Source organism: Macrobrachium nipponense, chromosome 28 (genome assembly GCF_015104395.2).
Source record: "Macrobrachium nipponense isolate FS-2020 chromosome 28, ASM1510439v2, whole genome shotgun sequence".
In the NCBI taxonomy this organism is placed as follows: domain Eukaryota; kingdom Metazoa; phylum Arthropoda; class Malacostraca; order Decapoda; family Palaemonidae; genus Macrobrachium; species Macrobrachium nipponense.
Genome location: NC_087217.1, coordinates 52,786,279 through 52,798,591, shown reverse-complemented (window position 1 = coordinate 52,798,591; position 12,313 = coordinate 52,786,279).

Genomic DNA, 12,313 nt, shown 5'->3' with positions numbered 1-12,313 from the left:
AGAGCAAAGAATTCAAGAAGTTAAGAGGGCATTGTGGCTATTGCACGAAATATATATATACATCTATACTATAAATACATATAAATGTGTGCTTGTGTATGTATTCTGAATTGCATGCGGCGCATATATCTACGCCAGGCATACTTCACACGAACCAGTCGTCCATTGGCAACCAAATTCATGTCTTTCATACAATATGCAGCCTTGGAGCCACTTAATCTTCGGAGAGGCCATATCATACTTCACGAGTGACCGTCTTAACCGTCTTCCTCACACCTCTGTTTATTAACAACGCTGTTATTTTATCATCAACATCACCGCCCCCCCCCCCAAAAAAAAAAAAAAAAAAAAAAAAACACATTCCCCTTATCTCCACCCCGCAAATAGAAACCCCCCCCCCCCCCATCATTTTCTTATCACTTCGAAGGATACGCCCCATTTTTGCCCTGGTCCTTTAAAGACCGTGATGCACGATCCATAATGTCCTTTAAACAAGAAGAGCATATTGGCGCTATGTCAGAGAGAGAGAGAGAGAGAGAGAGAGAGAGAGAGAGAGAGAGAGAGAGAGAGCTAAGAGGTCAGGAAACAAAACCAACACCAATGAAATAATCACAGAAATATTCTCATGACAAAACCAGAGACAGAATCACAAATGAGAGAGAGAGAGAGAGGAGAGAGAGAGAGAGAGAGAGAGAGAGAGTCGGGCGCTAACTTATTTTGTTGACCGCCGGATCCGTTTACTGCAATAACCATACCTCAGCGAGCCGGCCACCAAACGCTAATTGGACAAACAAGACTGACCTCACTTGCCCCCCGGGACTCGTAACGGGGGACCAACAGTGGTCTCCCAGACGACCTCGGCAGGAGATCACGTAGTACTTTAGGATAAGAGAGACTGCAGTAGCGCCGGGGCCCCTTGTGAAGGATTTTCGCCAAAAGGGAGGTTTTTTCCTCCACTCCATAAAGGAGTTGTAGGAATCACGTTCCTTTAGGAGAGTGGGCGGTGGGGAGGGGGGAGATGATCTCCCAAGCATTCGGGCTAGAGATGAAATGGCAGTTGGAGAAAAGTGAAGATGCTTTTTTATCTTTCGGTTTATTTCCTGGTTGTTTGAGAAGTGGTGAGAAGGAGGAGTTGTTTCTGGTAGGGTTTCTTATTTGTGAGGGCGTAGTTATTAATAACACACACACATACATACATACCCACACACACACACACACACACATATATATATATTATATATATATATATATATATATATATATATATATATATATATATATATTCTTTAGATACAGGTCTGTCCTAGAGCCTAGCTTCTTAAAAAGCTACATTATATTTTATTCAACAACAAAATAGTTTCGCATGAGTTACCAACATTAAACCAGTATTTATATTTATCAATGTATCTACTGGAAAGTAGACAATTCTTTATCATACTTATATGATGACTAGGTAAAAAAATATAGATTTTAGTTCTTTTTCATGACCAAATTATGCACCACAAATTTTTTCACATATAAATATATTTTTTTTTTACATTCTATGCATTTTTGTGTGCCAGGGGATATATAATGAAAAATGAAATTTGTTAAATTTATTTGAATATGATTTGCTATATGAATAATTGAAAGAAAATTATGGAGTACATTAATGTAAATCAAGGTAAATGAAATCTGAAAAATTTATTTATATATTTAGTGTATGAATAACCGAAAGAACCCTATCGAGTACATGTAGGTAAATCAAGATGAATTTGGAGACGCTACATTATTAAATATTAAAATTATACACGAAGGAAAATCATGAATAATTAACAAATTTAGGGGACACTGCAGTATTTAATTTTTAAGAGATTACAAAGTAACCTCGCTAACTTTCTTATAAGAATGTATGATACGCGTACCACAGAATCAAGTGAATTTATGACCTGCGAAATGGCAGTTGTCTGAACCTGCCGAAAGGGACTTCAACATTTAGTGCAATATTAATGGAGTTACGTATCGCAAAATCAAATAAACCTGAATTATATACGCGCGTGCGGTATGATAATAAAGACTGTTCTGACATTATAATTTGTTTTAATGTTTTTATTTCTTTGATTGATGGACAGACTGATTGTGATGTAATTAATGAAAGCCGGTGAGGCTCTGTTGACAGGCATGGTTATATAGTGCCTTGTTAATATGCAAATCGCCCGGTAATTTATTTATCATAAATATAAAAAAAATAAATGTATCGGATTGACGGAACAATGCGACGGACAATAAATATTCTATTTACATTAGTATTCATAATATAAATGCTTTTGATTACCGAAAGTGAATACTGTGATCCATGTATTCAAATAACAGAATTAATCACACTTCTAATTCGCATGTTAAGCTATATTTCAATACGAATCGGTTTTGACGGGAACGGATCGTGCTGCCACCTGGATTACGCAGTCATAACTACTGTATTGGCTTTGGTGTTCATGGGAATGTAATCACTTCACAGGGTCAGAGCGATTCCGGTGCCAGTGGCGGGGGACGTTTGTGCACCAGCAAGCGTTTGTGCACCAACAAGGGTTTGTGCACCAACAAGCGTTTCGCTAGAACGTCGGAGTGGAATTTCACTAAAACTTTGGAGTATATGTATATGTACGTATGCATGTATGTATGTATGTGTGTATATATATATATATATATATATATATATATATAGATGTGTGTGTGTGTGTGTGTGTGTGTGTATGTGTGCGTGTGTATTATTATTACTATTTTATTGAAAATAATGGCAGAATTTACAGAATGATTTCTATACAAAATTCTCTCAATTCTTCTAATGATTTGTTTTTCTGGCACAAGTTATTAGAAGAATTGAGAGAATTTTGTATAAAAATCAATTCTGTAAATTCTGCCATTATTTCCAGTAAAACACGTTTGAAAGAAGGCCTCTTTCCAGCATACATATTATTATTATATATTATTATTATTATTATTATTATTATTATTATTATATTATTATTATTAGTCGATAGATGAAACCTATTCGTATGGGGGCCACTGACCTGAAATTTCAGCTTCCAAAGAATATTATGGTGTTCCTTAGGAAGTAGTAAGAGGAAGTATAGGAAAATACAGAAAGATGAAGCCCTACTTATTAGGAAAAAAAAAAGGAAAACAAACTTTATAAATAGAAAAACAGAAAATATTGTATCTAAATACAAGAAGAATATTATGTATATACTTTAGGATTTGAGCTGCTGAAAGTTATTTTAAAGCAAACTCAAACCTAAAATACACCACAAAAAAAGCTCAATAAAAAACTATGCATTAATTAAACCAATTATACCACAAATCAAGTCTCCAAAATATCTAAATTCATGAGTTAAAAAAAACACAGCATTAATGAACAAATTGCACCACAAACCAACTCTCCATCGTCGCCCGTCGTAAAAAGAAAAGAAAAGAAAAAAAATCCGAAAATATCTAAATTCAGGAGGTTTTTTTTCTTAATCTTTTCTGTGGTTTTCGGTCGGAATACAAAAACTCCGACGTGATCGGAGTTCCGACGAATACGTCGGACATGGAACGGAGATGCGATTAGGAATCATGGTGGGGGGGTGGGGGGAGGGGGGGGGGGCAGTAACTGGCTGTAAGTAGCTGCTGTTACGATACACGTTTCTATGATATCTTAGAGACATTCTTTTGTTTTTTTACTTTTTCTTTGTATGTATATGTGTATGCTTAAATGTATGCATTTATGTATGTATATATATATATATATATATATATATATATAATATATACTATATATATATATATATATATATATATATCGTTGCATTTCATGCTGTTAATCGTGTATTATTGTTTTTATTTTGGTCTCTCACAGTCCTCCAATTCGACTGAGTGGTCTCTATTATTATTATTATTATTATTATTATTATTATTATTATTATTATTATTATTATTATTATTACATTGCCCTCCTTTCCAGTACTTTCAGTTCCTCCTGCTTTTATAATTTTGTATTTGATTAGCTTTCATTAACTCTAATGGTCTGTGCAAAATGGTAATTTGTATCACACATGGTTGCTAGATGAAATGGTAACACGCGTGAAATGCAATCAGCCACTAAGCAGACTTATTAATCAATGTCTAGACGCGTCCGTTTGTTGTTTATATGATATTTCATTATAGCTGCTCTGAGGAGCAGACACAAATAATGTTTGGTCCAAAGGTAGAAAATTTTATACTCCCTGAATTTTCAGCGTACGTTTTGCAAGCAAACCCAAACGCGTTTTAAAAGAGATTCCAATCGGTTAGTGATTTATTAGCTGTAGAAAGTCAAGATGTCATAATGCTGCCTATCCTTGAATTAAGTTAAACAATGGATTTATTATGGAATATTAAAAAAAAATCATCGGACCCACTAAATATCTGGCGTTACAGAATGAACATATAACTTATATCTATCGTTCTGGACACATGCATTGTTATACGTTTTACTATGCCTGACGTTCCTGCCTTCAAAAAAATAAAAAATAAATAAAAGTTGGTAAACCAGGACTCTAACCTCTGATTCTTTGTCCTTTCTACAACTGGCGTCAAGTACAGCGCTTAAAACTCTAAAACCCTGCCAGATAGGCGTGAGCAGTGATTGCACTGTGGAATGGGGGATGTGCACAGCTGATGGAAGTACTGAGTGGTGATAGTAAAGAGAAACTGCAGGAGTCAGTGATTGAATTTGAAAGTGTTTGCCGGAGGGGCTAGTTTAGAGTTAGAAAAAAAAAAAACTAAATAAACACGTTTTCTTTTTTCAAAGACCATCCTACAACAATCACATTTCCATCCTCTTGAATGCAAAACACCGAAATTATTTCCTAATATTTCCTCCCTGATGATAAATGTGAGAATTATCCCCTGGCATAAATCAAGCATTGTACTCACCCACATATACCCATCCAGACCTCAAATTGCTCCGGACCTCCCACGGGGCACGAGACTAGCCAATTTTTCACAAAGCTCCCAGTACAGTGCCGTCTGATCAAAACACCACTACCACCCGAGACCTGCTGAGGAATGGGGTACCACATGTCTCCATGGATTGATGATTTTGTTAGTTAGTCTTCCAGCAATCATGAACCCCCGACGGAGACGTAGCTTTTCCGTAAATCTCTCCCCCATCAACCTCATGCGGTTCGCCTGGGGTTTTTCAAGGTAGATTGGATGGGGTTGGCTGTAAGGGCAAAAAGGTCGGGCATAGTGCGGGATTAATAATCCCTTGGTTTTCGAGAAATTGAGGGTTTTTTGCAATTATTTTAGGGACTATAATTGTCAGACGGGATGGAGGTGCCATAGATGAGAATTCCTTTTAAGTAGTAGTTCCTCAACGAGTTTTTTTTTTCTTTCTTTTTTTTAAATGAAACTTTGGTCCTTGAAAAACTGAAATGGTGTTGTTAATATAACATATACCATGAATTAATGTTTTTTACGTCTTACATATCCTATTGGGAATTGAGTGTCAGATGGGATTGAGGAGAGACAGGTGAAAATTCCTGTGTAGTAGTTCTTAAAAAATGAGATAATTTCACTCCAATTTCGTTTTCTAACGAACAGAAATGTTGTTGTTAATGTTAGGCTTAAAAAGATTTTTTTCTTACATATCTTATAAACTGTTTATGATTCAACGCCCACCTTAAGGATTAAACAACTGCGATTTGTTGTGACAAAATGGATATTACGATAACCTTTAAAATTCTAATTATTTTTTTCATAATTTTCTCAGCAGTTTTAATGTTATAGTTATATTGTGGTTTCGAATAAAAAAAATTTTAGTTTCTCATTAATAGTATCCACATACTAGCATTGTTAGTCATATATTTGTAACATTTCTGTAACCACATAATGTTCTCCCCAATCCCCACCCCCAGCTCTCTCTCTCTCTCTCTCTCTCTCTCTCTCTCGTTAACGTCCTTCCAGCGCATGCATTCCAAAGTCTACGTTCATTTCGCCAGCCGCCGATCGCCCACTCGACAATTTAGAAAACGTATGCGTGTGGCTGCCTTTGCTTTGTAATGGCAAGCATAATGGCTTTTACGACTCCATATTGTATTATCGGCAGGCACTCGGCAGGCATTTCTTATGCATATCTGGTCGCACGAATCGGGGAGCGGATGGGCTGGAAAAAAATATATAAAAGTTCCCGAGGCATATTATCGTCTCGTTTATATGCAGTTTATTGAACGCGGCTGAAGATATCTACTTTTTTATCTTTCTTTCTGTATATTTAACTATCTATCTATCTGGTATATACGTATATATCTATGTTATATGTACATATATAACATAATATATTATATATATATATATATATATATATATATATATATATATATATATATATATATATGTATATATATATATATATATATCTATATAGATATACACATATACATATGTATATATATATATATATATATATATATTATACATATATATACACATACATATATATATGTATATATATTGTTGTTTCTCTCTCTCTCTCTCTCTCTCTCTCTCTCTCTCTCTCTCTGTCGATTCCTTTCTCTTTCTCCTGATAGCCAGCTTTGCTAACGACGCCCCAGGAAGCATTTATTTCAGCTTGTGTTCTCTTGCTTTTCTGCTGATGTGTCTGGTATCCTCTCTCTCTCTCTCTCTCTCTCTCTCTCTCCTCTCTCTTTCTGTAGTAAGTGTGGCTAAATTGCATTTGGGAACGGTACAAACGATGCTTGATTTATATAAAGAAATACTTCGTGCATTCGTCATTGCAGATGATCCTAGGAAATAATTGCTTCCTTCGAACGTAATAAGGTAGTTAGGAAAGGTCGTATTAAATGTCCCTAGGAAAGAGATAACAGTGTTTTACACAACTCATTCTTTGTAGGATTACGGTTACTATATTTCATTTTACTTTGGTTTTTTTCTGAGTTGCTCTTCGTAAAGCTTATGTCCGTTGTTGCTTATGGGCCAGACAGGATTGGAGGGGGCAGGACGGGGCAGGACGTGGTAAGAGGGTTGGGGCGGGCGCCGATGTAGCGAAGAACTTTTATTAGAGATTTGGTTAAAAAGTTTTTATTTTATAGAAGCAAGTAAAGTAAGTCGTGTAAAGATGCATGTCCCGACCATTGGGTACTAAATCTGCGGTGATACTGCAACGCCAGATACATATTGATAATTAATTCATCAATTCCACATAATGTAAACGTTCTTTCTTCTCCTACAGGAATACCTGCCATACCAGTTGTATTGCATTTTTGTAGTTTCCAGCTTCAGAAATCTTTGACGCAGTTATAGCCTTACTACACCCCGAAAGTAATTTGGCATAAAATGCTCTTGACTGAAAATTTATATCTACAACGATTTGAAATTTGATGAATACTGACAATGACAAATGATTATTAAGGCATTTGTTTAGTGAACATTATCCCTGTTTACTTAGAACAACTACTGAAAAAAAAAAAATTTAATTATTCGTCATAGAAATAAAATATGAATTTATTACTGATTTGATAGATTATTTATCATTAGTGTTATATAAAATTAACAATCATTATAAACGAAATATGAAATTACGGGTAATTTGATAAAAAAGAAATTAACATTAAAAATGAAACAAATTTACATTTATCATTACATATAAATATAAATACAATAGGAAACTATTTATCATTCTGAAAAATAGCGCAAAAATTATTCATTGCAATGAACAAAACACAAAGAGTATTTAGGAAGATACGTAAGTCAGTAACGGTTGCACAAGTCTTCAGACCGTCGATTAACAAACAAGTCTTGGTGACCAATTGCATTTCACGCAACGTCCATTTTCGTCTAACAAGATAATGTGATACCAATCGTCGTCATTTTCTGCAGGGTGTCCGAGGAATTGGACGTGAAACCAAAGAATAAACAAGAAAGAAAATGAAAAAAAATTAAAAAGTTAGTGAAAGTGGGAAAGAAAGTTTTCCTAGGTAATAAATGAAAAACAATATTTGAGTATAAATTTAGAATTATAATCATCATTACTTTGGAAGAAGGTCTTATGAAAGAGGCCAAGAATGCTGTTATTGAGCAGAAAAAAATACTAATGAAGCAGAATGGATAGCCAGATTTACAAGAAAATAAATAAATAAATAAATAAATAAATAAATAAAGATAAATATATAAAATAAAAAAATAAAATGAATAAAAGATTAAATAAATAGATAAACATATAAAATAATAAAGTCAAAAAACATTAGTAAATGCAGCGAAATAAACATACAAATTTCTGGTTACAAACAAAGGAAATCAAATAGGAGTTTTCTACCGAAATCTGATACTATATCAAGATAAATTAAAAAAAATGTTTAACTAAACTATTTCTTGAATGCATAACAGACATCCAAAACACCTTCATACCTTTATTGCACAGTCGCACTGCACTGAAGGTGCCGAAAAACTCAAAAGGGGTTCAGGAACCTTGACTGCCTTGTGGAACCGGTCAATTGCCAACCAATCCATCACACTTAAGGATATTCATGACACTGATTACCTGACAGCAGAGAACAAAGTAAGTGACATGCAATTAGAGAATAAATATTACTCTAGTTTTTTTTTTTTTTATGATCTAGTGCCGTTTTCCCATAATGATGTACAGGGTGTCCATAAAGTCCCAGTACTATTACAAGTATTTATTGCTCAGAAACCAAATAACATAGAGTAATATAGCTTTTTGTGGAATGTTCTTCATTTCGTCAAGTTTAAATACGGAGCACTTCATTATACAAACAATTGCATTACTCTATGTAATATGGTTTCTGAGCAATAAATACTTGTAATGGTACTGGGACTTTATGGACACCCTGTATTAATATGGGATCTTTCCTAGATAGTAGCCCCCAAGGATTGTTATCTCTTACTAATATTTCTTGGGGGTCATTATTATCTTTATGATATTCACAGTCTTTTGTCTGTGTTTCTACGGTCACCCCCAACGGGTTTGTAAACAGGCCGCAAAGGTGGATACATTCGGGGTTAAAACCCGTGGGGTTACTATTTAGGAACGATCCGATTATTGGAGCATATGTTTTAAATGCTTGGATACGTACTGGATACATTTCATACATAGACTGGAATTTCATATATAATTCAGACGATTTATGGTTAACGTATGGTGCAACACAGTGCCTTGACCGGAAATATTGAGTTAAAAGCCACAATAATGTAGTATATGATACTGTATTTTTCCAAAATACAAAAAATTAAAAAACTGTAAACTTTTTTGTATTTTGGAAAAACATAGTATTATAGGCATCATTGTGGCTTTCAACTTATTATTTACGGTAAAGGTCTGTTGAGTTACTAGGGTGAATCATATAATTGGAAACTCTGCAGACGATAATGGCTGGAATTATAACGGCAGAATAAAGAGTTTTTTTCGTTTAATTCCTAAATGAAATTTTCAAATAATTCTCCTCGAAATTTATTCAGAAATGTATGTAACTTTCACATATTTTTGCTTTAATTTCCAAACCGTAACAAATCATTCTCTTTTACGAATTGGAAATAATGACAAGTGTAAGATTCTCGAGACATGGGGTTGCGTACCCTACACCTTTGTCACCACAGCTAAGGACTCGGCTCTTAGTTTTCACCCTTCCAAGAACAGACAAAATCCAGCGTTTTTGAACGTTTTTTAAAAATATTTTGTTGAAAATAATACTTACAGATTAAACTAATTAACGAAATTATTATATCCGTATTACTTGAATCGATATAAGAACTTGTTAGCGAAATGATATGGTAATCGAATGTTTGGTAGAGAAAAATAAATGAGAGAGAGAGAGAGAGAGAGGGGGAGGGGGGGGAAAGAGCTCCAGGCAACCAAACTCCGATATGTTAATGGTCTTCTGCGACACCTTTTCCATTTTACGCTATTTCCATATCAAACAGAGAGAGAGAGAGAGAGAGAGAGAGAGAGAGAGAGAGAGAGAGAGAGAGGAGGCATCGGAGCTGGGGTGTGAAGTGGAACCTCTCTTCCCTCTCTTCTCAATTCGTCTTTATAATTTTTGTTAATTGAACTCGATTAAAAGAAACCTATAGAAAGATGAATTTTTCTTCTTGTGTTATCTCTCTCTCTCTCTCTCTCTCTCTCTCTCTCTCATGAATATGCATTCTACCACCCTATCTCATCTCCCTCCCTTCCTTCACCTTAGAAAATTCTCCTTCCTGCTGGAGGTGAAATTCTGATGAGCCTTCCTCCCTCCCTTCCTCCCTCCCTCCCTCCTTCCTTACCCCCACCCCCCCTTATCTGTCTACTCTCGCTCTTAAGCAAAAGATTCCAATTAGGGAATATCTCACTATATGTAAATCTTTTCCCCTAAGTTCTCATCCTGGGGCACCCCCTTCCAACGAGTCCCTGCCCTTCTTATATCCTCTATCCCCCTACGGACAAGCCCTTCCCCCTGGTCTCAGCCCTATCCCCCTCCTTTACTCTGCCAACCCACGACAAATCTCCCTCCCCCCGGCCAAGCCAGCCACTCCCCCATTAATCTATATTCATTGGTTTTGACGGAAAATGGAAAGCAAACGTTATAAAGTCAACGAGCGATGCATTTAAAGTTGGCTGTCAAGGTAAAACAAAGATGGCGGGCTACAGGGCGCCGCAGGCTGTGGCTATGGATGCGGCGGCGGCGGTGGTGGCGAAGGCGTGAAAGAAACGGCATAATCTAATGAATTATTGTGGAAGGGAGCTAGATTGTTTTGGCAGTGTCTATCCGAAACCGGCCAGTGACGCAAACGTGACATGGGAGTGACGTCATGGACGGGTGATTCGAAAGAGGGCCGTTGTAAGGCCATTGTCTTCGTTGCTGTTGTTTTGCTGTTGTTGTTGTTATAATTGTTGTTGTCATGACCCAAGATAGCTTCTATTCATAAGGAAATGATAATTCTAAATTAATGATTATGAATAAAAAAACTTTTTATTTTGGATTCAAGGAGGCGCTGAAATTGTCTTTGAAAATACATCACAGGTATATGGTAACAGCAACTTGAATGCCTTAAATTAAACATTTTTTAAATAAAAAATGTCCATAATTAAAGCCAATAATAGGACCGATGCAACAACATATTAAAACCTAGCATTCAAACATTCACTTACAGTGCTGTGTTCATAATGTGTACAATCATGTATACATAACTGCTTGCATATGCATTACTTCTTTTTGATAGGGTCTCTTTCCATTATACTGATGTACAAAACATTTCATATTTTCACATGGTGACAGGATAGACTAGTAATTATTAAGACTGGCATTTTAATTGCCCTACTCTTGGTACCATCAAACTGTCTTTCCTGCCGTCCAATTTTTAAAGATGGGTAGTTTGCTAACTCCTCCTTCCATATGCTTTGCTTGAACGAAAACGGCGACGAGGGAGGGAGGCAGCCGAGACCTCATTCACCTGGGAAGGTTCATACCATTTTGATTCGTCCTCTTGCCTGTCTTAGGCTACAGGTTTATATTGGGATCCCTGGTCTACGTCACCCTCTTGTGAACATTTGCCAATATCCATCTGCAACGCCTTTGTGCATGGTTCGACAATGGTGAGCACCAAGAATATATAGCGCCTATTTCTAAGGTTATCATTGCGAACTCTCGGTGCCTTGTGTTGCCTATTCAAGTTTTCCTATCTGTCATTTGCAATTGTAAGAAGATTCGTAATAGTTTTTTTGGTTAGTTGTTTATATATTGTATTATCTTGTCCTTTCAGGTGATATAGCTCTCGGACTAGTAACTCTAGCCTATTCATAAATTCCCGTTATTAATACTTGGGTAAGAGAATCGTCAACTACATTAATGTTGTTTCGAGTGGTTATATTTATGACGGATAGACTCCCATATTACGACCGAGCAAATTTATATCAGGTTTACTGTTCATTTCAGTATTGTTTGGTTTCGGTGCATAGGCCCTTTTATTTCCTTCCTGATACTAATGTAAACCTCAGTTGCTCAATTGTAAGGTGATTTTATGTGGGTTATTATTCCTGTGGGTATATTCTTCTACACAAATGACCATGACTTTTCGATACAAATCTTCCTGAATATTTCTTTACAGACAGCTAGCGAAGCTGAACGAAGGAAGCGCCCTACGATCTATGTGAATTGCCTTGTTCTCCCGCAATTTGTTTGTAACTACGTTACTACGTTATTTTAAAGGCTTAATTATGTAATAAATATCACATTTAATGATATTTTTCCTTCCAACCTTGATTAGAACCTCAGATTTTTATGGTGTTCGGCTTAAT